General features: G+C 36.2%; 1 long non-coding RNA gene across 1 annotated transcript in view; it reads left to right on the top strand.

Moving 5' to 3' along the window:
• Positions 1–27,050, top strand: part of LOC141278888 (uncharacterized) — a 139,506-nt gene that overhangs the window by 68,667 nt on the left and 43,789 nt on the right. Inside the window, exon 2 of the long non-coding RNA XR_012332287.1 lies at positions 13,739–13,871. This is a non-coding gene — a long non-coding RNA (uncharacterized lncRNA). The remainder of the gene's footprint in view (positions 1–13,738; positions 13,872–27,050) is intronic.

Here is a 27,050-nt window from a genome sequence, read left to right as displayed (position 1 = left end):
CTTTTTTTATTCTTGGATTACTTAAAAGTATGTGATTTAATTTTCAAGTGTTTGAAGATTTTCTTTTTATTTTTCTATTATTGATTTCTAGTTTGATTCCATTGTGGTCAGAGTGCACACTGTATAATTTCAAGTTTTAAAGTTTGTTGAGGTTCATTTTATGGCCCAAGATATGGTCTGTCTTGGTATATGTTCCATGAGCATGTGAAAAGAATGTGTTTTCTACTGTTATTGGGACTTTTAATGTTCTATAAATGTCAATAAGATCCTGTTGATTGATAGTGTTGTTTAGCTCTTCTAAATAGTTGCTGATTTTCTTTCTAGTTGAAATTTTGAAAGGGGTGTTGAAGTCTCCAATTATAATAGTGAATTTGTTCATTTTTTCTTTCAGTTCTCTCAGCTTTTGTTTTACATATTTTGCAACTTATTAGCAGTTTGGTACATACACAATTATGATGGCTGTGTTTTCTGGGTGGAGTGGATTGACCCTTTCATCATCATATAATGTTCCTCTCTGTCTCTGGTAATTTTCTTTGCTCTGAAGTCTACATTATCTGATATTAATGTGGCCATTCTTGCTTTCTTTTGATAAATGTTTGCATTGAATATCTTTCTTCCATCATTTTACTTTCAGCCAGTCTATACTATTGTACTTGAAGTGATATTCAAGGGCATGGAAGGTTCTTCATTACTGCTGGGTGGGGTGGGAATTTCATATCCTCTTTGGGCTCCAGTGGCATCATGGTGAGAATGGCCATGGTAAACATTCCAACTCTTCTCTAGGCCTCCTTTTGACACTACTTTAGTGGAGAGGAAGCATGGCGGTCACTTTGTTGCCATCTAGCAGAGATGAAATTCTGTATTTGGCATTCTGACATCATCCCAGTGGAGATGTTGAGTTGCCTCATGGCAACCTTGCAGGTGTGGAAGTTGAGGTTCCTCAGTCAGCCTTTCCTGGTGTCATTGGAATGAGGCCACAGTTTTTTCTGTGGTGTTCAGCTGAAGTAAAGCAGTTACTGTCTAAAAGTTCTGTCTTACTAGGCTGCTCCTTTAATGAAGGAGAGCAAGCTTTTGTTGTAAATTTTTTTGTCAGTGCTCTTTGTTGCCTGTTTCTTCAGGTTCAAGTCTGGGATATATGAGATGAAAAGAAAACCCAGGGTACTAACCACTGTTTTTCCTTAGTTTCTGAGGTGCCTGAAAAACTTATCACCTTCTCTCCATGTTTCAGAGTCTTCTTATGTTTGTTTTATGTAGTATGTCCTGACTTTTAGTTGAACTTCGCGATAAGAATTTTAAAAGTATACCTACTCTATCTTACCAAGAAGTAGAAGTCTCTGGTACAAAATTTAAAGAATATGAGCCTAAAATATATAATTTGTTAAATTTTTTAATATTTTAACCAGAGATAAATACGTAAATATAAGCTAGACCTGGATGTCTCTTGAACCCCAGTCAATTATTTGTCAGGTTTTAAATAATAAAGATTGTCTTTGGTAGATATATAATAATGGGCATTATAATATCTAAATTCTTAGTCAATAAACCCAAATCACAGTGGCTTACAAGAGCAAACTTCTGTCTCCCTTACAAAATGGTTCTCATGTCGTTGGTTCTACTTAAACTGTGTTAGACTTAGGTTTTCTGATTTGGGACTGTGGATCTGCTCCTCATGTTTCTCCACTCTGGGTTCAAGGCTAAAGGAGCAACCTCTCAGTATATGCTACTCTTTCATGGCAAGGGCGAGAATAAGAAATTGACAGACATACACGATGACTATTAAAGCTTCTGCTCAGAACTGGTACACTGTTCCTTTTGCTCATATTTTAGTGGGAAAGTAAGTCACATGACCAAACCTAAAACCAACTGGGTGGAGAAGTATACTACTTACATAGGAGGCAGGTAAATTGATTTGGTATACATTCTGAAATATAGACTGTGTCAAAAAAATATTTTCTATTAAAGATGCTAACCTCATCTAGGCAAAAAATAGCTCTATAATACGTTGTGAAATTTTTCACATATGCTTTAAAAGGTAAAAAAAAACCTAGTAATTAACCTAAAATGGTGTGTCAACTTAAATTTTCAAAATAAATATTATAAAAGCTATCTTCAGGCTTGTACTTTTCAGCCTATTAATGTTTACTTTGCATTCCGTAATCTCCATTAGAATATAGGTACATCTATAAGAGACAGATATATATCAAGATATATCCTATTGTTTCATGAAATCTTGTATTAAGGCCAGACACAGAATAATTCATAAAATGATAGCAAGAGAAAAAAGAAGGATTTTTAGGCAGCTGGAGTGAGAAGAAAAATTAGAAAGAAAATGTTCTCTACTGGGAACTATTTTAAGTAAAGAATCTGGGGCAAAATTTTACATAGCTTCTTCGTTCTAAATGAGAGAATTGATTCTTATCCCCACAAATTCAATAGTGAGCTCACATGAGTTCCACATAAAGGATTTCAACATAAAGGAAGCCATACAGTGTAGTGAGAAGTAAATTAGTTTGTGTTGCTTACCTTTGTTTAGTTACATATCGTGATATTTTCTGATAATTGCACATGGATTATACTAGTTATCTAGCCTGATACAAAACCAACTCAAATAAATAGAACTCAATATTACTTAATACTTTCTGTATTCAATGCTCTGTAGACAGTAATTGAAAAGAAAAACACCTAACAGGTAATCATAAATTGGCATATAGTAGACCTGCAAAAAGAGTTAACAAATTTATATCTTGTTTAATTAATCTGATAGAGAAGATGAGACAGATGTCCAAATAGATAAAATGTTAGTCAATCTATTACATTTATACTGGAGATATGGGAAGTATTAATGGAGCTCCAAGCAGGAGAGATTATATGCTTTCGGGGGAGAGGAATATATGGGAAATAGGAAACAAGGGGGATTTGACACAGGCTTTAAAGTTTAGGGACAATGCTAGCAGTTAAATGTGGGAAATAAGTGGAAGGAGGATTTAAGATGGTGGTGTAGGAAGATCCTGAACGCACCTCCTCCCACAGACGCAACAAGTCTACAACAACATATGGAATAATTCCCTCCAAAAAGGACCTGAAAACTGAATGAACAGAACCTCCAAAATAAAGGATGAAAGAATAGCACTGAGGTGGGTAGGATATGGGCTTGCCAAGGAAAAACCCACACCCCTGCTGTGGCAATCCACAGTCAGGAGGGATCACAAAGGTATGGATCTTTTCCCTGAGGAGCAAGGGATTTGAACTCCACACCAGGCACCCCAGTCCCTAGATCCTGCACAGGAGAGATGAGCTCCCAAGACCACTGACTTTGAAAAACCAATGGGGAATATGCCCAGGAAAACTATAGAACTGCAGGGAAGAGAAAACCTGCTCTTGAAGGGCTCATAAGCAGACTCTCACAACCCAAAATCCAGCACAGAAACATCTGATTGAAAAATGCATGGACAGTAGGTGAAAGGACCCTACTAATCTTGAGGCATCTGCCAGAGAGGCAGAAAACAATTGAGACACTCCCTGGGGACTGAGTCACTGGCAGGTGCTGTTTATGCAATCTCAGGCTACCTTACTCATACTGGCATAGGAGGGGACTATTTTGGAATTCTCTGCTTTTGGCACCAGTGGGCATACTGTGCTGAGAGACCCCCCACCGCTGCACTTTAGCGGGACCTCACAGCTGGCCCAGTGATAGCCCTGCCCAACAGGGCTGACCTGATGGCAGCCCCCACCAGGTCCTATAGCCAGCCAGGGCCCAACCCTCCCCATAAGTGCCCCACAGCAGCTGCAGCTCCACCACAACAGGAGGGCACAAGCAACTCACATAGGGGACACCTCTTGAGTGCCTGGCTCTGGTAGCCAGGCAGATTGTACTCCTGAGCCCCACAGTTTGTCCCCTAAATAAGGCCACTTCTTCAAGACTGGGAGAGATAGGTGATATACTTAATACATGGAAACAAAAGCAGAGAATTAGGCAAAATGAGGAGACAAAGGAATATGTTCCAACTGAAAGAACAAGACAAAACTTCAGAAAAAGAACTAAACAAAATGGAGATAAGCAATCTACCTGACATAGAGTTTGCAGTAACAGTCATCAAGATGCTCACCAAATTCAAGAGAGGAATGGATGAACACAGTGAGATTTTCAATAAAGCGGCAGAAAATATGAGAAAGTACCAAACAGAAGTTATAACTGAACTGAAAAATAAAATGCTGGAGGGGTTCAACAGCAGACTGGATGAGGTAGAAGAATGAATCGGTGATCTGGAAGACAAAACAATGGAACTCACCCAAACAGAACAGAAAATTAAAAAAGAATTTAAAAAGGGGAAGATCCTTAAGCGACTTTTGGGACAATATCCACAGAATAAGACTTGCACTGTGGGGTCCCCAAAGAAGAAGAAGGAGAGAAAGGGCCAGAAAAATTGTTTGAAGAAATAGTAGATGAAAATTTCCCTAATCTGGGGAAGAAAATAGACATCTAGGTACAGGAAGACCAGAAAGTTCCAAATAAAATGAACCCAAAGAGACACACTCTAAGACATATTATAATTAAAATGATAAAATGGCTTCATTGGTGAATTCTCCAAAACATTCAGAAAAGAGCTAATACCTATCTTTCTCAAACTCTTCCAAAAAACTGAAGAGGAAGGAAACCTTCCAAACACATTTTATGAAACCAACATTACCCTGATTAAAACAAAAACAGACAAGGACACCACACACACACACACACACACACACACAAATTACAGACCAATATCCTTGATGAATATAGATGCAAAATCCTCAACAAAATATTAACAACCCAAATTTAACAAAACACTGAAAGGATTATACACGACAATCAAATGGGATTTATTGCAGGGGTGCAACGATGGGTCAACATCTGCATATCAATCAATATGTTACATTAACACAATGAAGTACAAAAATCATATGATCATTTTAATAGATGCAGAAAAAGCATTTGACAAAATTCAACATCCATTTATGATAAAAACTCTCAACAAAGTGGGTATAGAGGAAACATACCTCAACATAATAACAAACCACAGCTAACATCATTCTCAACAGTGAAAAGCTGGAATTTTTTACTCTAAGATCAGGAACAAGACAAGGATGACCACTATTGCCACTTTTATTCAACATAGTATTGGAAGTCTTACCAACAGAAATTAGGCAAGAAAAGAAACAAAAGGCATCCAAATTGGAAAAGAAGTAAAACTGTCACTATTTGCAGATGACATGATACTATATATAAAGAAACATAAAGACTCCACCACAAAATTGTTAGTACTAATAAATGAATTCAGTAAAGTTCCAGGATACAAAATCAATATACAGAAATCTGTGACATTTCTATACACTAATAACAAACCACCAGAATTAAGAAAACATTCCCATTTATAATTTTATTATAAAGAATAATATGCCTAGGAATGAACTTAATCAAGGAGGTGAAGGACCCGTGCACTGAAAATTATAAGACATTGATGAAAGAAACTGAAGAAGACACAAATAAATGGAGAGCTATTCCATGTTTATGGATTGGAAAAATTAATATTGTTAAAATGTCCATACTACCCAAGGCAATCTACAGAATCAGTGCAATTCCTATCAAAATTCCAATGGCATATTTCACAGAGCTAGAACGAATGATTCTGAAATTTGTGTGGAATCACAAAATATCCTGAATAGCCAAAACAATCTTGAGAAAGAACAAAGCTGGAGGTATCATGCTCCCTGATTTCATGCTGTACTACCAAGCTATAGTAATCAACATAGTATGGTACTGGAACATAAACACACACACAAATCAGTGGAACAGACTAGAGATCCTAGAAATAACCTCACATGTACATGGACAATTAAAACAAATGAGCAAAGAATATACAATGAATAAAAGATAGTCTCTTCAATAAATGGTGCTGGGAAAACTAGATAGCCACATGAGGAAAAATAAAAAAGAAACTAGACTCCTATCTTACACCATACACAACAACTAACTCAAAATGGATTAGAGACTTGAATGTAAGACCTGATACCACAAAATTCCTAGATGAAATCATAGGCAGTAACTTAGTTGACATCAGACCTGATGACTTTTTTGTGGCTCTGACTCCAAAGGCAAAGGAAACAAAAGCAAATGGGACTATATCAAACCAAAAAGTTTCTGCACAAAGAAGGAAACCAATATCAAAATGAAAAGGTAACCTACTGAATGGGAGAAGAAATTTGCAAATCATATGTTTGATAAGGTGTCAATATTCAAAATATATAAAGAATTCATACAACTCACAAGGAAAAAAAAAAACTGGTTTTAAAAGTGGGCAAAGGATCTGAAGAGACGTTTTCCAAAGAGGACACACAGATGGTCAACAGATACGTGAAAAGATGTTCAAAAGCACAAATTATTAGGAGAATGCAAATCAGAACTACAATGAGATATCACCTCACACCTGTTAGAATGACTACTATTGAGAAGAAAAGAAATAGCAAATGTTGGAGAGCTTGTGGAGAAAAAGGAGCCCTCATACACTGTTATTAGGACTGTAATAGTGCATCCAGTATGAAAAACAGTATGGAGATTGTCAAAAAATTAAGAATAGAACTACCATATGCCCCAACTATTCCACTTCTAGATATTTATCTGAAAAACACAAAAACACTAATTCAAAGAGATATATGCTCCTCTGTGTTCAGTGCAGCTTTATTTATAATAACCAAGATATGGAAGCAACCTAAGTGTCCATCAACGGATCAATGCATAAACTTGTGGTCTTTATACAATGGAATACTACTCAGCCATAAAAAAGATGAAATCCTGCCATCTGTGACAACATGGATGGAACTTGAAGGTATTATGCTAAGTGAAGTAAGTCAAAAAAGACAAATATTGTATGATTTCACTCATATGTGGAATCTTAAAAAACAAAATAAATAAATAAATAAAACAAAAACAAACTCTTAGATACAGAGAACAAATTAGTGTTTGCCAGAGGGGAAGTGGCTTGGGGAATGGGTGAAGTGGATAATAAGAATCAACTATATGTTGATGGATGGCAACTAGACTGGAGGTGGTGGTCACTTTCTAGTGTATACAGAGGTATAATTATGATGCTGTACACCTGAAACTTATACAATAAAAAATAATGTGGGAGATAAGTAAGAAGAATCAAGACTATAAGTGAAAGATACTAATATGAGTGTAGTTACAATAGAAGGAGGCAACAAGACTGACAGGGAGACTAGGTCTCTGTATTAGTCATCTTGGACTGCCATAGCAAAATACCACAGACTGGGTGGCTTAAACAACAAAAATTAATTTTTTCACAGTTCTGAAGGCTAGAAATGCAAGATCGAGTTTGCCACCACATTTGGTTTCTGATGAAGCCTCTTTCCCTGGCTTGTTAATGGCTACCTTTTTCCTGTGTCCTTACGTGATCTTTCCTCTGTGTGCATGTGAAGAAGAGCAGCTCTGGTGTCCCTTTCTTTTTGTATAAGGATACCAGTCTTATAGGATTAGGCCCCAAATGTTAGGACATCATTTAACCTTAATTACCTCCTTTAAGGTCCTCTCTATAAATACAGTCACTTTGGGCTTAGGGCTTCAACGTATGAATTTTAAAGGCACACAGTTCAGTTCATAACAGTCCCCAAAGTGGAAATTTTTCAATGCAGGCAGAGAATCTGGAACTTAGTTTAGTTAGAATTACGAAGCCATTGACACAAAAATTTGGATTGGGAGATTAACATCTGAAACTTTCATACAGTTTTCCTTACAATCAATAGAACTTCTTGATTGCCTTCCAGTAGGCTGGAGCCAAATATGGCATGGCCTATTGTTAAGATTCAAAAGTAATGATTATGCAGATATCTATGGAGTTTCATTTGAGAACAAGAAGTAAATGAATTCTAAAGGACTCTTCTTTTGTGATAGCATATAAATATAAATAAACTACATTTATTTAAACTCACGTACTCATTCCAATCAAAACATTTGGCATTATAAGATTTTTGCCAACACGAATCTGAACTATAGTCCTACATATCTGCACAAACTCAGAGCTTCTATAAAATACTTGAAGCTAAATAATCCATTTTAACAAGACATGTTTTATTTTATACTTATTATAAAAATGTGAGTATCAATCAAAAAAATAAATAAGAGTTTCTGCCTTTGCTGACTGAACACAATTTTAGGTTGGTTATTTTACTGCTTTATAAATCATTAAAAGCTTTTGTCATTTCATTCTTTTTTTTTAATTTCTTTTTTTTGTTTTCCTTTTTTTATTTACATCTTTATTGGAGCATAATTGCTTTAAAATGGTGTGTTAGTTTCTGCTTTATAACAAAGTGAATCAGTTATACATATACATATGTTCCCATATCTCTTCCCTCTTGCGTCTCCCTGCCTCCCACCCTCCCTATCCCACCCCTCTAGGGGGTCACAAAGCACTGAGTTGATCTCCCTATGCTATGCGGCTCCTTCCCACTAGCTATCTATTTTACGTTTAGTAGTGTATATATGTCCATGCCACTCTCTTACTTTGTCACAGCTTACCCTTCCCCCTCCCCATATCCTCAAGTCCATTCTCTAGTAGGTCTGTGTCTTTATTCCTGTCTTACCCCTAGGTTCTTCATGACATTTTTTTCCTTAAATTCCATATATATGTATTAGCATACGGTATTTGTCTTTCTCTTTCTGACTTCACTCTGTATGACAGACTCTAGGTCCATCCACCTCATTACAAATAGCTCAATTTCATTTCTTTTTATAGCTGAGCAATATTCCATTGTACATATCTGCCATATCTTCTTTATCCATTCATCCGATGATGGACATTAGGTTGTTTCCATCTCCTGGCTATTGTAAATAGAGCTGCAATGAACATTTTGGTACATGACTTTTTGAATTATGTTTTCTCAGGGTATATGCCCAGTAGTGGGATTGCTGGGTCATATGGTAGTTCTATTTGTAGTTTTTTATGGAACCTCCATACTGTTCTCCATAGTGGCTGTACCAATTCACATTCCCACCAGCCGTGCAAGAGGGTTCCCTTTTCTCCACACCCTCTCCAGCACTTATTGTTTCTAGATTTTTTGATGATGGCCATTCTGACTGGTGTGAGATGATATCTCATTGTACTTTAGATTTGCGTTTCTCTAATGATTAATGATGTTGAACATTCTTTCATGTGTTTGTTGGCCATTTGTATATCTTCTTTGGAGAAATGTCTATTTAGGTCTTCTGCCCATTTTTGGATTGGGTTGTTTGATTTTTTGTTATTGAGTTGCATGAGCTGCTTGTAAATTTTGAAGATTAATCCTTTGTCAGTTGCTTCATTTGCAAATATTTTCTCCCATTCTGAGGGTTGTCTTTTGGTCTTGTTTATGGTTTCCTTTGCTGTGCAAAAGCTTTGCAGTTTCATAAGGCCCCATTTGTTTATGTTTGTTTTTATTTCCATTTCTCTAGGAGGTGGGTCAAAAAGGATCTTGCTGTGATTTATGTCATAGAGTGTTCTGCCTGTGTTTTCCTCGAAGAGTTTGATAGTTTCTGGCCTTACATTTAGGTCTTTAATCCATTTTGAGCTTATTTTTGTGTATGGTGTTAGGGAGCGATCTAATCTCATACTTTGACATGTACCTGTCCAGTTTTCCCAGCACCACTTACTGAAGAGGCTGTCCTTTCTCCACTGTACATTCCTGCCTCCTTTATCAAAGATAAGGTGACCCTATGTGCGTGGGTTTATCTCTGGGCTTTCTGTCCTGTTCCATTTACCTATATTTCTGTTTCTGTGCCAGTACCATACTGTCTTGATTACTGTAGCTTTGTAGTATAGTCTGAAGTCAGGGAGCCTGATTCCTCCAGCTCCGTTTTTCGTTCTCAAGATTGCTTTGGCTATTCGGCGTCTTTTGTGTTTCCATACAAATTGTGAAAGTTTTTGTTCTAGTTCTGTGAAAAATGCCAGTGGTAGTTTGATAGGGATTGCACTGAATCTGTAGATTGCTTTGGGTAGTAGAGTCATTTTCACAATGTAGATTCTTCCAATCCAAGAACATGGTATATATCTCCATCTATTTGTATCATCTTTAATTTCTTTCATCAGTGTCTTATAATTTTCTGCATACAGGTCTTTTGTCTCCTAAGGTAGGTTTATTCCTATTTTATTCTTTTTGTTGCAATGGTAAATGGGAGTGTTTTCTTGATTTCACTTTGAGATTTTTCATCATTAGTGTATAGGAATGCCAGAGATTTCTGTGCATTAATTTTGTATCCTGCTACTTTACCAACTTCATTGATTAGCTCTAGTAGTTTTCTGGTAGCATCTTTAGGATCCTCTATGTATAGTATCATGTCATCTGCAAGCAGTGACAGCTTTATTTCTTCTTTTCCGATTTGGATTCCTTTTATTTCCTTTTCTTCTCTGATTGCTGTGGCTAAAACTTCCAAAACTATGTTGAATAAGAGTGATGAGAGTGGGCAACCTTGTCTTATTCCTGATCTTAGTGGAAATGCTTTCAGTTTTTCACCATTGAGGACAATGTTGGCTGTGGGTTTGTCATATATGGCCTTTATTATGTTGAGGAAAGTTCCCTCTATGCCTACTTTCTTCAGGGTTTTTATCATAAACGCATGTTGAATTTTGTCGAAAGCTTTCTCTGCATCTATTGAGATGACCATATGGTTTTTCTCCTTCAGTTTGTTAATATGGTGTATCACATTGATTGATTTGCGTATATTGAAGAATCCTTGCATTCCTGGAATAAACCCCACTTGATCATGGTGTATGATCCTTTTAATGTGCTGTTGGATTCTGTTTGCTAGTATTTTGTTGAGGATTTTTGCATCTATGTTCATCAGTGATATTGGCCTGTAGTTTTCTTTTTTTGTGACCTCTCTGGATGGTTTTGGTGTCAGGGAGATGGTGGCCTCGTAGAATGTGTTTGGGAGTGTTCCTCCCTCTGCTGTATTTTGGAAGAGTTTGAGAAGGATAGGTGTTAGCTCTTCTTTAAATGTTGGATAGAATTCGCCTTGAAGCCATCTGGTCCTAGGCTTTTGTTTGTTGGAAGATTTTTAATCACAGTTTCAATTTCAGTGCTGTGATTGGTCTGTTCATATTTTCTATTTCTTCCTGATTCTGTCTTGGCAGGTTGTGCATTTCTAAGAATTTGTCCATTTCTTCCAGGTTGTGCATTTTATTGGCATAGAGTTGCTTGTAGTAATCTCTCATGATCTTTTGTATTTCTGCAGTGTCAGTTGTTACTTCTCCTTTTTTATTTCTAATTCTATTGATTTGAGTCTTGTCCCTTTTTTCCTTGATGAGTCTGGCTAATGGTTTATCAATTTTGTTTATCGTCTCATTTTGCTTATCTTACTGTGTTTGGGGTCTCCTTTTTTGCAGGCTGCAGGTTCGTAGTTCCCATTGTTTTTGGTGTCTGTCCCCAGTGGCTAAAGTTGGTTCAGTGGGTTGTGTAGGCTTCCTGGTGGAGGGGACTAGTGCCTGTGTTCTGGTGGATGAGGCTGGATCTTGTCTTTCTGGTGGGCAGGTCCACGTCTGGTGGTGTGTTTTGGGCTGTCTGTGGACTTATTATGATTTTAGGCAGCCTCTCTGCTAATGGGTGGGGCTGTGTTCCTGTCTTGCTAGTTGTTTGGCATAGGATGTCCAGCACTGTAGCTTGCTGGTTGTTGAGTGAAGCTGGGTGCTGGTGTTGAGATGGTGATCTCTGGGAGATTTTCGCCGTTTGATATTACGTGGAGCTGGGAGGTCTCTTGTGGACCATGTCCTGAAGTTGGCTCTCCCACCTCCGAGGCATAGCACTGACTCCTGGCTGCAGCACCAAGAGCCTTTCATCCACACGGCTCAGAATAAAAGGTAGAAAAAGTAGAAAGAAAGAAAGAAAGAGGATAAAAGAAAATAAAGTAAGGTAAAATAAAATAATTAAAAGTTATTAAGAAAAAAAATTTTTTTAAAGTAAAAAAAAAAAACGGATAGAACCCTAGGACAAATGGTGAAAGCAAAGCTATACAGACAAAATCTCACACAGAAGCATACACATACATACTCACAAAAAGAGGAAAAGGGGAAAAAACAATGAATCTTGCTCTCAATGTCCATCTCTTCAATATGGGATGAGTCATTGTCTATTCAGGTATTCCACAGATGCAGGGTATATCAAGTTGATTGTGGAGCTTTAATCCGCTGCTCCTGAGGCTGCTGGGAGAGATTTCCCTTTGTGTTCTTTGTTCGCACAGCTCCCTTAGTTCAGCTTTGGATTTGACCCCGCCTCTGCGTGTAGGTCGCCGGAGGGCGTCTGTTCTTTGCTCAGACAGGGCGGGGTTAAAGGAGCAGCTGATTCGGGGGCTTTGGCTCACTCAGCCCGGGGGGGGGGGGGAGGGAGGGGTGCGGAGTGCGGGGCGAGCCTGCGGCGGCAGAGGCCGGCGTGACGTTGCACCAGCCTGAGGCACGCTGTTTGTTCTCCCGGGGGAATTGTCCCTGGATCCCGGGATCCTGGCAGTGGCGGGCTGCACAGGCTCCCCGGAAGGTGGGTGTGGATAGTGACCTGTGCTCACACACAGGCTTCTTGGTGGCGGCAGCAGCAGCCTTAGCGTCTCATGCCCGTCTCTGGGGTCCGCGCTTTTAGCCGCAGCTTGCGCCTGTCTCTGGAGCTCCTTTAAGCAGCACTTTTAATCCCCTCTCCTCGTGCACCAGGAAATAAAGAGGGAAGAAAAAGTCTCTTGCCTCTTCGGCAGGTGCAGACTTTTCCCCGGACTCCCTCCCGGCCAGCTGTGGCGCATTAACCCCCTGCAGGCTGTGTTCACGCCGCCAGCCCCAGTCCTCTCCCTGCGCTCCAACCGAAGCCCGAGCTTCAGTTCCCAGCCCCCGCCCGCCCCGGAGGGTGAGCAGACAAGCCTTTCTGGCTGGTGAGTGCCGGTCGGCCCGATCCTTTGTGCGGGAATCTCCCCGCTTTGCCTTCCACACCCCTGTTGCTGCGCTCTCCTCCGTGGCCCGGAAGCGTTCCCCCTCAACCACCCGCAGTCTCTGCCCACGAAGGGGCTTAATAATGTGTGGAAACCTTTCTTCCACGGCTCCCTCCCACTGGTGCAGGTCCCGTCCCTATTCTTTTTTTCTTTTATCTTTTGCCCTACGCAGGTACGTGGGGAGTTTCTTGCCTTTTGGGAGGTCTGAGGTCTTCTGCCAGCGTTCAGTAGGTGTTCTGCAGTAGTTGTTCCACGTGTAGATGTATTTCTGATGTATCTGTGGGGAGGAAGGTGATCTCCGCGTCTCTTACTCTTCCGCCATCTTCCCCCTCTCTTATTTCATTCATTTTTGGCTAGAGAAAATTAGACATGATTTATGGAAATTTAAAATAAGGCAATGAGAAGTGGAAAGATAAAAACAAAATGTAATTAATTCACAGCTTAAAAATTCTGTCACCAAAAGGGGAAAAATATTTTGAGATTTTTTTTCTCATAATTTCCAATATTGCCTACATAATCGGAATTTATCACATAATTAAATGTTATCTGGCTTTATCTTTGTCAACTCAGTGTTTATGCTTTTAATTTTTACTTAATTGGGTATGTTTTCCCATCTATTACAATAGATAAGTTACAAAGACATTTTTTAAGTCTTTTCTATCAAAGTTTGTTAAAGAAAATGCAAAAGTAATTCATACTAGCCGTGATTTTTTAAAACCCTAAAAAGAATGTTTTTATAATTTATCATTTCAGACTGAAGATTGAAGAGTAGCAAAGGATATTTTGTCATGTGTGATAGTAATGCACCTGATTTCTGAGTAAAACATGGCAATGTAAGGATATTCATTCTGTCAACAACAATGCAGAAGACTCATTTGATTCTCAGGTAAGGGAACAACATAATTTGTGCTAACCCTGGTTTATCACTTTTAGTGGGCTTCCAAAAGTCGATATTACATTGAGTGGTAAAAAGTCTCATTTGAATGAAAATGGATAACAAGTTTATTGTGAAAATATATAGTTGCAGTGTTTTGTAATCTTCCTAATAATAAACAAGAACATTTGGTGAGAAGGTGTGTATTAAAAATCCAGGGAAGATAATATTTTTTAAAGTTAAACTGTCTCTTTATGTTCTCTGTTTTTATACCTTTAATTTGTTTGGATAACAAGGAAAGGCTGATGATAATTATCAGGTAGAGCAGAACCTGTCATAGGAAAGTAAATATGCCTAGCCTGAACTATATTGAAAGAGTGATGAGAATTTGCCTAGAGGCCTAGGAAGTAACTTGATTTTTTTTGTTTTGTTTTCTTTTCTAACCTTGGGGAATGATTCATGGGGAGAAAAGGGGAGGTGCAGAAACAGAATAGGGAAACATTGACAAACTAGTGTTAATGAAAAAATTAATCAGTTGATTTAAGAAAGAAATGGAAATTTTTATTTGAGCCAAATTTGAGGATTATAACCCGGGAAGAGTATCTCAGAAAGCTCTAAGAATTGCTCCACCCCTTAGAATTCAAGGCACAGTTATGTAAGTTTTTTGAGACAGAGGGCGGTACATCAAATGATGTATTATTGACAGTTTACGTAATCCAGATCTAAGTGTCATCGTGGTAGGTCATGTGACCCCTTACAAGATCAAGAAGGAATGCTATCTTTTCAGAAGTTGTCTTGTTGATGCTAGGAGAATGTTGCACTTTACGGTTGTGCAGGTCTTCCTGCTGCTGGGGGAGGTTTGGGCGATGCATAATACAGATACACAATGCACAGTGGGGGGAGAGAGGAGGCCAAAGGGCAGAGAAGAATTTTTTATGTTTAAATTTTTCTTGCCTTGTCATAAAATATGAATTTTACTTCACACCAGACAATTGACGAGAGAGTAGAAGGGATCAAGTACTGTTTTACCATCTCAGTCACTAAGACCAGTAGCCTCACCTGATTACAATTTTCTGCTCTTTTCTTCTCTATCCCAAACTTACAAATGAGAAAACAAAGGCTCAGGGAGATGAAGTTAGTTTAGTAAGATTGTTTAATTTCTGCGTGGTAAAGATGTGTTTTTCATTATAGCTTGCCAAGCAATTTTTAATCTGACATGATAGTTATATGACAAAAAGTATTTATTTTCATGAAGAAGATACTTTTACCATGTAACATTTTAACTTCTAAAAATGTATTACTTACTTTGCTCTCTGATTTTAGAACTTCTAATTTTAACTGAATATAAAAAGAAAAATAGAAAAAGAATAACCATTTAAATGGACCTGTCAAACTATTACATGAATATGTACAATGTACCATGTTTCATGCATTATATTACAATGATATATAATTATGTCAGGTATAATTTATTATATTAAATAAGTTTGTCTATACAAAATGTTACCTGAAATCTGGGTCCATCTCTTGGTGGGTGTTGAGCCAAAAGATGCAACCAAGCCAAAGAGCAGGAAAAGGAAGAATTTATTACTTGCAGTAAGTAAGGAGAACACCAAGGATCTTTCCCAAAGCAGCATCTCCCCGGACTGCAAAATTCTGGAATTTTTAAGCTAAGTGTACATGCCTACTTATAAAGGGGCTTGGGCATTGTATGCATGTTCATGAAGGGGCTTGAGCAGAGAAAAATTCAGCATAGAATTGGGGCAAAGGTGGACAGAGTCCAAACTTCAGTTGACTGAAGTCAGAAATGGTCATCATCATTCTATCTTCCACCTGGTTGGGGGTCTTAGTTCCTGCAGAACTCAAAGATATATATCAGATTGTTATGTATACCCCTTGAGGAGGAACTAGGAATGTTTTTTCACTGAACTGTTGTTTCTCAACTGCTTTTCCTTTGTTCCTGCTTTCCCTCACTTCTCTTAAGATCATTAATTACTGAGACCCGTTCAAGGGCAAGCACTGTGGCCAAGCTTAGATCACAAAATGCCTTGAGCCAAAAATGGCTTCTCTTACGTCAAGAAAGCCCATGCGTGGTCTCTTTCTCTGGGGACCCACTACCCTGTCTGCTTACAATACCTCAAAGGGAAGAGGGTGAAATTAGAGTTTTAGATGCTGGATTCCTAGGGTGACTTTGAGAGAGACTGGTCAGATTGTGTAACCTAGGGAGTTGCTGGAACTGTTGGAGGTCTTTATCTTTAGGATTTATGAATCCATGTGGAATGATTGTTTATCAGTTTACCTGTGGTTTTTATCTAAACTAGAAGGGTCTAAATAAACCAGTGCTAAAAGAATGAGAGTTTAGATGATGTGTGATAAACATAATTTCCAGGATTTCCAGGAATTGGGCTACTGCCCACTTTTTAACCTTTATGGTCAGCCTTGGAACTGTCATGGCGCCTGTGGGTGTGTCATTTAGCTGATGTGTTACAGTGAGCGTATACTGAGGCTCAAGGTCTAATGGAAATTGACTCAACCACCATCTTGGACCTATTTGGTTCTAATCAGTTTATGTCATGTCCTTGGGCTATGTTATTCTTTTAAAGGTTGTGCCCTGCCCCTTCTCTCCTGTTTCAGTATCTCTTCCTCTTTTTATAAGCCCCCCATCTCTGTTGGATAGGGCCTCACTCTTATGATATTTAACCTTTATCACCTCCTCACATGCCCTGTCTCCAAATACAGTCATGTTGGGAGTTAAGACTTCAACACAGAAATTTGGAGGGGACACAGTTCAGCTGAGCACTAGTAAACCCCAAATAAATAATTTACTTTCAATAAAACATTATATTCTGTATAAAGAATACAAACGCTTTGTTACTTTTATCTCATGAAAAAATTAATCTACATAAGATGGAGGGAATTCCATTGTCTTCATAGTGCAGCCCTTTCCCTTTCCATTGAAAAGAGGTCGTCTATGAGGATAGTGAGAAATTCCTTGAACTGGACTGGTAAAATCTGCCTCTTCTCTGTTTCATTTCCACCTCTGACCTCTTCACAGATTATCTTGGTAGGATGCCTGATGGGGTTGGCTTTGAGTGATATGACCTTCAGTACTTCCTTAAATATGAACATAAAAAGGATCAGCTTCTAGCAGTTTAAAGTGAAGTCAAGCAAACTACCAAAAAAAAGACAGTTTAACTTAAAATTTTACTCAACAGTTTACTCAAAATTTCTAGGTTTTTTTTAAGGCTTACCACAGCCTAATTTAAATGAACAGATTCCTGCATTGTTCACTTTCAATTAGCTAATTATTGGCTAGAAACAAGTTTCCTGGCTTTCATCCCTTTTCAAATAATGTAAAAGCTCCAATATGAGAAGATATGAATGGCTTACTTAATTTCCAAAATCATTATTTCATTTATTTTATTCAGTATAGTTGGGCTTATTTTGAATAAGCTTAAAAATCTAGTTTATTGCTTTTACATGCAGCTGTATTTTTTAAAAAACTTAGTTTATGATGTGGTTTTATTAATTTGATTTTTAGTTTTCTTGTCATAAATAGGAATTCTCTAAATACTGATATATAATTTTTCTACTTGATCCAAAATAGGTTAAAACAAAACAAAACAACAGTCATCTTTTAATTTCCACTGCTATAACAAGGGGCATATTTTAATTTATGCTTTTTTTTTCTTTCTTGTAAGTGGAATTATTTCTTGTAATGTTTTAGCAAGGAACACGTTTCTCTCATCCATCACTTTCTTTTTCCTAATTGCAGGAGCCCATCCCAACCCCTTCCCTTTAGACAATCCTGATTAACAACTTAGTGTATGTCCATGTGTATTTTTCTCCACAGTTTAATAATCTTTATAGATCATATATAATAATATAATACTCATACACACATATTCAGAGTTGGGTTTTTCATACTGTTTTTACTTTTGTTTTTCATTACCCTGAGCAGTTCTGCCGTATATATCTTTATGTATAAGCTCTTACAAATTGTTTTTTGTTTGCTCGTTTGCTTGTTTTCTTGCCTCTACAGAATAGCTTTCTAGGAAGGGAATAGCTTTTTAAAAATTTTAGTAGATATTATCAGATTCTCATATTACATATCAATATAGAGAGTTCTGGAACAGAAGGCTAAAAAGGTAAATCGCATTACAGTTCAACGAGCAATCTAAGACAGTACCTTATACCGCATATCCATACCAGCATTAGGTTTTAGAGCATTTTAAAATGTTCTCGGGTTAAATCGTTGTTGTATTGAATTCTATTTCCCTGGTAATTAGTGAATTTCCTTTATCCCAAGTGTATTAGTCATTTGGATTTGCTTTTGGTACATTGTGTATTCATATCTTCTGTCCATTTTTATATTGTATGTTTTGTCTTTTTTCTTGTCAATTTGTAAAAACTCCTTGTGTGTTTCTGAAACTTGTTGCCTGCTATTTGCATTGCCATTTTTTTCAGATATATCATGTGTCTATTGATCTTGCATGTTATTTTGTTTTTGCCCTACAAATGGCTTAAATTTTATTTAGCAAAACTCTGAGTTTCTAGATACTCTAGGTTTCTAATATTATACATTAACTATCTAGGTTTTCTTGCAGTATTGTAAGAAAAGATTTGGCGTTTATATTCAACTAGTGTTAATTTTTGTAAATAGTGTGAGACAAGAGATCTGTTTTAAATTTTTTCCAGGTTGATACATTGCTGTTTCAGCACTGCTTCTTAAATAAATAGCCCATACTTTTTCTCATTGAATGCATCTATACAGTTGTATTAACTTCATTATTTTGATAAGGTATTCAATATAATATAGCATCCAAAAACACAGTGTTTAAAGCTGTTTTTTCAAGAAGTATTTGTTTATTTAAGGTTGCTTGTCCTCTAACGTACTAATGCAAGTTGGTATGTGTGAAGATGGGATTCATAAATTCTCTCTCCTTGCCATGAGTACAATTCTTCTGAATTTGATGTGTATAGTAAACAAACTTAGTATTTCTACCAAGCCAGTATTTCAGCCCTTGTCAACCATAAAATCATTCATTTTTCACAAGCATTTTAGTTATTTTTGTCACATATATACATATATGAGGATATATATCTTTATGCATATGTGTATATTATGTAAACATATACATTTTGGTATATTGGATTGACCAAAAAGTTCATTCAGGGTTGTACATGTTATGGAAAAACCCAAATGAACTTTTTGGCCAACCCAATATTTGTGTGCGTGTGTGTTAGATATACTGTGTCTCCCAAGACTAGGTACAAATGAGATTTGTGATGCTTTGACTCATATACAATATGTACTCCTACTAATTCTATGAGTAAAGCAGGAAGAAAGAACATTTAGGAAGGCTGTATGTGTCATACATTAAACCTTTGAATTTAGATATTTAGATAGTCTGGGTTTAGATCTATGTTGTGCTACTTAATGAGCTGTGTGATCTTAGGCTCCTTAACTGCATTACATCTAAATTTTCTCATCTGTAAAAAAGAGATAACAAGTGTTGAATAAGTGTGCGTTAAAAATTTAATAAAATATCTGGCTTCTATTAGTTGTTCAATATATAGTATTTCCTTTTTCTCCCTTTTGTTCCAGAGTATATTCAGTAATCTATAAAATTAGAAGAAGGATATAACCCCAAATCTCTCTTCTACTTAACTCTTTCACTCTAAACAGTTGATTCTGTTTCTCTGTTTACTTGTTTTGTCCAAAGTGAGAAAGATCAAGAAATACATAGAAGGTCTGTGATTTGGTTTCATTACTACTTTAATGCATTTATACCTTTCAGTGTCTATTTCTCTTCTTTGCTTCCTGAGTACCCAGTCTCTACTTCTTCCCACCTGCCAATGGCAGCACTTTGGACTCTGGTCAAGCCCGTTCTCATTTACTCCTCTCAAATTCCTCATGTCCTAATAGTTTCCTATGTGTTTTCGTATCAAAATGTAGGTTGATATATAATTTTACACTCATTTAAAATTTTCACAATCATCCTGAGAAGTAAGTATTATTATTATATCACTGTTACAAAAGAGACTATATGACTGGTCCAAGATCACCAAACCAAAAAATAGCAAAGCCAGGATATAAACAAAGACTTTCTGATTACAAATTACATGTACTTTCTGCTGTCCCTTATTCGTATATGACTATTCAGCATATGTCTGAGTTAAGATGATAATGATTAAGAATCAATTAATGCAGAATTTTCCAAAATTTAACTGATTTGAGTCAACATTTAATAGATTTATTTGGTTACAGAAATAAATGTGTGTGCATGAGTATAAATCAATTACTTTACATCTCAACAAATACTTTTAAGATGTTACCCCTAATAAAAAAATTATATTTCAAAAAGAGGTCAAATAGGTTTAAATGTAGAAATATTTCAAATGGCACAAGACAGTGAGAAACTAGAGTAAAAACTATAGGTTAGAATTGCTATTTATGGAATAACACCTTTACCAGGGCCACCTATAGCTCTCAAAATGTCACTGGTCCTGGTAATTTGACATCTCAGATAGTCCCTCACTTTTCGATTCCACGTACTCAAATATAAGATACTACATTTATTTTATACAGAATAGCATGCACCCTTCTATGGCAAAGTATCATGAAAATGCATATTTTTATTAGAGTTGCCAAATTTAGCAAATAAAAATACAGAGTGCCCAATTTAAATTTCAGAGAAACAACAAATATTATTTTTAATATAAGGATGTGCTGTGCAATATTTGGGACACACTTATAATAATGAGTATTCATTTTTTTATTTGAAATCAAATTAACTGGGCATCTTATGCTTTATCTGGCAACTCCAATTTCTATATATCTATAGTAATAGCTAAAAACAATACTCATATTGATGTTTAAAACAGTAGCAACCACTAACATCTAAACAGGACCATCACATTGCAGAAACCTATTTTTTAAATTGTGGTAAAACACACATAACATAAAATTTATCATCTTAACCATTTTTAAGTATATAGTTCCGTAGTGTTAAGTATATTCACATTGTTGTACAATCAATCTCCAGAACCCTTCTCAACTTGCAAAACTGAAATTCTGTTCCCATTGAGCAACTCACCATTCCTGCCTTCATCCAGCCCCTGTCAACCACCTGTCTACTTTCTGTCTTTTATTTGATCACTTTAGGTACCTCATATAAGTGGAATCATACAGTATTTGCCTTTTTGTGACTAGCTTATTTCACTTAGCATAGTCTTCTCAGGGTTCATCCATGTTGTATTATGTGTCAGAATTTCCTGAGTTTTTAAAGGCTGAATAATATTCTATTTTTACTTATCCATTCATCTGTCGAGGAACACATGGGTTGCTTCCACTTTTTGGCTATTGTGGACATTGCTATAGGGTTGGTGTCTTAGTCCCTTCAGGCTGCTATAACAAAATACCATAGACCCGGTAACCTAAAAACAACAAAAATATATTTTTCACAGTTCTGGAGGTGGGAAATCTGAGCTCAGGGTACCAGCATGGTCACGCGAGGGCCCTCTTCCAAGTTGCAGACTTTTCATCATGTTCTCACGTGATGAAAGAAGCTGGGGAGCTCTGTGAGGTCTCTTTTATCAGATCACTAATCCCATTCATGAGGATTCTACTGTCAACCTATTTATCTCCCAAAGGCCCCAACTTCTAACACCATCACACTAGGCAGTAGGATTCTAACAGGTGAATACTGGAATGACACAAAAATTCAAACCATACTGATTGCTTTTTTCTGAGGCTGTTCTCCTTGGCTTGTAGATGGCCATCTTCTCCCTGTGTCTTCACATGATCTTTCCTCTGAGTAGATAGGTGTCCTAATTTCCTCTTTGTTAAAAACACCAGTCATACTAGATTAGGGTCAAACTGATTTTAATTTAATTGCCACTTGGAAGACCCTATATCCAAATATAATCACATTCTAAGGTCCTGGAAGTTAGGAATTCAACATATGAATTTGGAGAAACACAACTTAGTCCATAATAGGTGGAATTGCTGGATCATATAGTAGTTATATTTTTAAATTTTTGAAGAAACTCCATATACTTTCATAGCAGCTGCACCATTTTTCATTCCCACCAACAGTGCACAAGGGTTCCCTTTTCTCTACATCCTTGACAACACTTGTTATATTTGGTTTTTAATAGTAGGTATCCTAATGGGTGCGAGGTGGTATCTCTTTGTGGTTTTGATTTGCATTTTCCTAATGTTGAGCACCTCTTTATGCAGTGGTAGGCCATGTGTATCTCCTCTTTGCAGAAATATTTAATCAAGTGCTTTGTCCATTTTTTAATTGGATTGTTTTGTTGTTGAGTTGTAGGATTTCTTTCTGTATTCCAGATATTGACTCTTATCAGATAAGTGATATGCAAATATTTTCTTTCATTCTGTAGGTTACCTTTTCCACTGATTGCATCCTTTGAGGCACAAAAATTTTTACATTGATGTAATCTAATTTATCTATTTTAACTTTTGTTGCCTATGTTTTTGGTGTCATATCAAAGAAGCCATTTCAATGTCCAACGTCATGAAGTTTTTCCCCTATGTTTTCTTCTAAAAGTTTATAATTTTAGCTCTTATATTTAGGCCTTTGAACCATTTTGAGTTAATTTTTGTATATGATGTAAGGTAAGTGTCCAACTTTATTCTTTTGTATGGGAATATTCAGTTTCCCTAACACTATTTGTTGAAAAGACTTTCATTTCCCTTTGAATGGTCTTGGCACTTTTATCAAAGATCATTTGACCTTATAAAGGAGAATGTATTTCTGGGCCCTCTTTTCTATTCCATTGATCTATATGTGTATCTTTACTCCAGTGCCATACTGGTTTGATTACTATAGCTTTGTAATAAGTTTTGAAATCAGGAAGTGTGAGCATTTCAACTTCGTTCTTTTTTCAAGATTTGTTAGTTATTTGAGGTCCCTTGAGATTCCATTGAATTTTGGGATAGATATTTCTATTTCTGCAAAAAAAATACCATGGTATTTTGGTAGAGATTGCATAAGTCTATTTTTTTTGATGGATAGTTATTCTATTCTTTATTTTCCAATATACTTCCTAGAAATTAGAGTCATTTCTAATTTTATTAGTTTGGATATTATTTCTCAGTGGCAGGTAGAATGAGAAAGACATTACCATGCAGCAAGAAGTAGCACTTCTGAGAAGGATCGCATAAAGAGAAAAATAAAAGACTTGGTATACAAGTTACAAAAGTTAGGAAAAAGTGGGTATAAATGTGTATAGTCTGCTCAGGCTGCCATTACAAAATATCACAGAAGTGGTGGCTTAAACAACGGAAGTATATCTTCTCACATTTCTAGAGAGTACAGGTGCAAGATCAAGGCATCTTCAGGACTGGTTTCTGGTGAGGTCTCTCTTCCCAATTTGCATCTTGCTGTGTCTTCACATGGCCTCTCCTCTGTGCTTAAAGAAAGAGATGGTGAGTTCACTCGTGTCTCTTCTTATAGGGACACCAGTCCTATTGGATTAAAGCTCCATATGACCTCATTTAACCTTATGATCTCATTTAACCTTAATTACTTCCTTAAAGACCTTATCTTGAATTATAGTCACATTGGGTTTTGGGCTTCAACATATGAATTTGAGGGTTGGGGGAATTCAGTTCATAATAACATGGATTGGAAAATAGGGAATAAGAATTGTATGTCACGAACAGATAGTGACAGCCTCTTGTTGAATGGCCACCTGTGCTGTTTTGGACAGAACTGGCAAAGTAGAGGCATAATAGATTTCCCGGGTCTAATATTAAATTAAGAGAGTTCATACAATGTCCAAAGTTGTGAAAAACTAACCTTTTGTGAATGAAAAGACTACCTTCACTCATTCAATGGCATTTTAAAAATTACACACAATCATTCTTTACTTTTTGAAAATAAACAAGTAGGATGAAAACATTTATATATCCAGACATTCAGTTTACATTTTGAAGAGTGGATTCTAAGGCACTGAGTGAGATTACGGTAATACTTTTCATTTCCTTCAATTTAAATAAATTTTAAATTATTGTAATTTAATTTAATAAAGCTTCCTGAAAAATAAAAAACACTGAGTCTTTATTAATATTGCAGTGAAAAACTGTAAGCCAGTGTATAAATCACCTGGATGCCAGAGTGATGATTTATTTTTAAAATAAAATTTCTCTAGCATCTCCATAATCTCTTCCAAAAAACTAAAGCAAAAGTTTAAAACAATTAGAAGAACTACTTAGAATTTTGGAGTGACACTATATATGAATGAAATTTCAAAATTCTTATTTAAACACAAATTGACATTTTTACCATGATAAAATATGAGACTACATTCTAGAAAAATAACTGTCTTCTAAAATTATATCAAATAGCTGTGCTATTTCAAGCAACACCGCATAAGTCGGGACTCTTCACAGGTTTTCAAACAGCCTTTAAAACCACCATTTTCTTCACCAAGATTATGAATTTAAAATAGTATTTACCAATTCTTTCTTAAATAATACTAAGTTCACCATATCACAATTTATTATGTAGTTATCTAATTACTTACTGTATTCTTATTTATTCTTTTTAAAACATTAACAACTTGAGTTGAAACCATTCCCAACTATTATTTGGAAATTATGTCTGCTTGAAGTCAAGTGATTCACTATTTGGAGTGACAATAGTTTTGAAAACTCACTGATAGTAAGTTCCAGCTTCACTACTTTTGGAGGCAAGTTAATTTCCATCTATTTCACTGCCAGAGGTAGCAAATTTTAGGCAAGGGCAGCTGACTTTCAAGTAGGACATTGTATAACAAGAGTATTAGCATAAGAAGATGGTGGATTATAAACATAATGTGAATTAAGACCTGGGAGATGTTCCAAACCTATCACTTCCAATGCATGTGACTTTGAGGAAATATTTTAAATTAATTATCCTTGATTTTTCTTTTAACTATTAAAATGGAAATGGTGAAATAAAATTAAATAAATAAAATCAAATTTTAAAATGATGGTAATATTTTCCTATATATTCAAAGAGATGTTGTAAGGACCAAATGGCTGTGAAAATGCCTAGAATAGAGAATTTAAAATAGAATTTATTGAAGAATGTTATATAAAAACTTTACATGTGCTTTAAAGACACATGGAGTTATAGTTCTAATTTTTGGTTAAGATAATTTTTGTTCCTAGAACAATATTTTGATATATATGAGAAGCCAGTAAGTTTCATCTGGCATGCAGAAATGATGTCTTTTTCAGTTTTGCCAAATGTTCAGTATTTAAAAATCTGATATTCCTTCATATCAATCGTCCAATGTTCAGCAATTCATCCTCATAATTATATATATATTATATATATATAGTGGTATACTATATACCACTGGGTAAGAACGATATGGAAATGGCCAGAGTTACCACCTCCCTTTGATTTAATCTTAAATAAACATATTAGTTGCAGAAAACTAGGACTACACTTTATCAGATTTTTTTTAAATAACAAACATATATACCAGAAAACAGAAAAACCTGCATTCTTATCTCCCTTCTGTGACTCACCCTTCCTGTATGACTTTGGACTGCTCATCTGACCTTTTAGATACTTGGCAAGTCTATTCAAAAATGGGAGAATATATCATGATTCATATCTCAAAAGAAACAGTATTCTCTTAAGCTTCCTTCAAACATTAAGATGCTTAAAATCAGTATAAAACATCTGTCTAAAACGTCTACATATTTCAAAAGAAAGTTTTCTACAAATTTAATTCCTTACTTCTTGTATTAAAAAGAGGCTAGGGCTTCCCTGGTGGCGCGGTGGTTGGGAGTCTGCCTGCCGATGCAGGGGACAGGGGTTCGTGCCCCGGTCCGGGAAGATCCCACATGCCGCTCCCGGCTGGGCCCATGAGCCATGGCCGCTGGGCCTGCGGGTCTGGAGCCTGTGCTCTGCAACGGGGGAGGCCACAACAGTGAGAGGCCCCCATACCGCAAAAAAAAAAAAAAAAAAAAAAAGGCTATATTATTAAAGAAGAGGTATTCTTGTGTTACATATTCATAAAACAAGTAATTTCTATACTGCCTGTGGTACATCAGCCATAAGGAAATACAATATTATTAACATAAAGAAAATTAAAAATAAGCAAAAAGTGCATTTGAAATTAGTTTATTTGATTACACATTAAACCTGAGAACTATCTGAGTGAGTTTACAAAATGAGATTAGCTCTGTTCCAGTGACATGTAATTTTGATAAAGTAAGTGATTAAGTTCCTTATATTTAGTGGAAGGGAAACTGTTCTGAAAGTAGTAGGTGGGATCATTGTAATTCACACATAAATTATTTTGTTTATAATAAAATGAAGCTGAAGCAAGATAAGGCTGAATCAGTTACCAACATATGTTCTCGCATCTCTTGGGCAGTCATTTCTGGAGGGTGATTAGCAAAATGGAAAGTTTTCATTTGAATTGGCCAAGTTTCTAAAACTGGATCATGAACATACATGGTCAAATGACAGTCCCCTGAGATCAGGAATCATTTATTCCAATTTTACATTAGCTAGTGTCTTAACAAAGTTGCATGTTTGATCTGCAGTTTGCATTTTTCCAGAATTATTATCAAAATGGTAATACCAGGGGAATAAGCTTACATAATTAGTATTCTGACTTCAGCATTGTAAGAAAAACAAGTTGTGGAGAAAAGCAAAAAATGGAGAGACATGATATTTTGCCTGATTTTGCCATTTCTATCTGTGTGAAAAATTTGCCCTCTCATTCTCATATGATTAATGACTAAATCTTTTTTGGGCCCTTCAACTCCTCATTTTGTGAGCCTTGGTATTATCACCTCTGAAATGAGGAAACTCATTTTTGGATTATTGTGAAAAGCAAATGAGCTAATAAATGTTACATGCTTAGCACAGTACCTAACTCATTATTTCTCGAAAAAGGTTAAAAATTAGTATTAATAGCAGGCACTCAGTAAACGTCAGTTCTCTTCAAAACCCTTATTACCTAATCCCCCAAATTTTAGTTTCTCTTCTTTACATTATATCAAATATTATATCAGCATCCTCTAAATTTACCAGCGATCAGTACATACCATGGTACTTTAATTTTGCCATGATCCTATTATTTTAAAGAATCCCAAGAATGTCTGGAGGACACCAAAATTCTATTAATTAAATGAGAAATGAACCATGAACT

Source organism: Tursiops truncatus, chromosome 6, assembly GCF_011762595.2.
Source record: "Tursiops truncatus isolate mTurTru1 chromosome 6, mTurTru1.mat.Y, whole genome shotgun sequence".
Taxonomy (NCBI): Eukaryota; Metazoa; Chordata; class Mammalia; order Artiodactyla; family Delphinidae; genus Tursiops; species Tursiops truncatus.
The sequence above is the reverse complement of the archived record's forward strand: the minus strand, read 5'-3'. Positions and strand labels throughout refer to the sequence as shown.